Below are 1,894 nucleotides of genomic sequence, written 5' to 3' on the forward strand. Positions count from 1 at the left end.
ATATACAAAATTACATAATAATATATAGTAAATATAAAGTAAAAAATATTAAATGTTCATGATGTATTAAATATTTAATTTAAATATTTTTTTTTATTAAAATATTTAAATTATAATAAATAATGATTTTTTTATTTAAATACAATTCAGTTATATAATTATTAAGAACACATTTTTCTTATCATACATTTATTTATATGTATATAATATACTGTAAATTAAATGTGTAATATACAGTACATGTATGTACATAATTACATAATAATAATATATACTAAATATGAAGTACAAGTATTACATATTTATTTAAATATTTCTCTCTTTATTAAAATAATCAAAATAGAATAAATTATGTTTTTTTTATTTAAATGTATTTCATGATCATTACACGTTTTTCTTATTACATATTTGATATATACATATACAACTAATACAAATAAAATGTGTGATGTGAAATATATATATAATGACATTTTAATATATTAAATATTTAATATTAAATATGTATTTTATATTAACTATTTAATTTAAATATTTCTTTCTTTTTATTAAATTAATTGTATTATAATAAATAAATATTTTTTTTCATTTAAATGTATTTTATTTATATGATCATTTATAACACATTTACACATTTAATTCATATATTTATATATATATATATATATATATATATATATATATATATATATATATATATATATATATATATATATATATATATATATATATATATAAACAGTGTCCAAAGCTAATTCCTGAATTATGAATAAATAGAAGTGAAATGAAATAGAAATGAGTTTCCTCCGCCGGGTGGCGGGGCTCTCCCTTAGAGATAGGGTGAGAAGCTCTGCCATCCGGGCGGAGCTCAAAGTAAAGCCGCTGCTCCTCCACATCGAGAGGAGCCAGATGAGGTGGTTCGGGCATCTGGTCAGGATGCCACCCGAACGCCTCCCTAGGGAGGTGTTTAGGGCACGTCCCACCGGTAGGAGGCCGCGGGGAAGACCCAGGACACGTTGGGAAGACTATGTCTCCCGGCTGGCCTGGGAACGTCTCGGGATCCGCCGGGAAGAGCTGGACGAAGTGGCTGGGGAGAGGGAAGTCTGGGCTTCCCTGCTTAGGCTGCTTCCCCCGTGACCCGACCTCGGATAAGCGGAAGAAGATGGATGGATGGATGGATGAATAAATAGATGATGTTAATATTTTTCAATATTAACATATATTAAGATTAATAATTTGAATCAATCAATTTAAAGAGCATGTAAAACTTAATTTTTAAGGGATAGGGTTAGATTTTTTGGAGGGGAGGGGGGATGTATACAGCATAGAATAGAGTACATGTATATATTTAAGACCTATAACATAAAAGAATATGTTATACTGTATCGCCAAAGAAATGGTGACGAGGGTGCAGGAAATTGTTTATGCTTGAAAAATATTTAATTGTAATTATTAAAAATATAGAAAAATATCTTTTTAATGGCTTATTTTTTTTCCAATAATTAATTATTTTTGTTTTTTGTTTTTTTTATTACAATTTTTTGTATAATGTGCAGTGTTTCTGTTATATGTCTAGTGTACTTTTGGGGCGCACTATACATTGATGTACTCAATTTATTTAAAAAATAAATAAATAAATAAATACATATATATATATATATATATATATATATATATATATATATATATATATATATATATATATATATATATATATATATATATATATATATATATACCTACTCTGTTGCATTTCACAATTCCAGTCATAGTTTATTTAATCTTTTTCTTCACGTGTTCTGCCTTCCTACTATACATATACTTCATATTTTTGAATATGCTTATTTTTATGCCACAATTAAAAAAAATAAAAGTCATATACAACATCTATAAA

Source organism: Nerophis lumbriciformis, linkage group LG20 (assembly GCF_033978685.3).
Source record: "Nerophis lumbriciformis linkage group LG20, RoL_Nlum_v2.1, whole genome shotgun sequence".
Lineage (NCBI taxonomy): Eukaryota > Metazoa > Chordata > Actinopteri > Syngnathiformes > Syngnathidae > Nerophis > Nerophis lumbriciformis.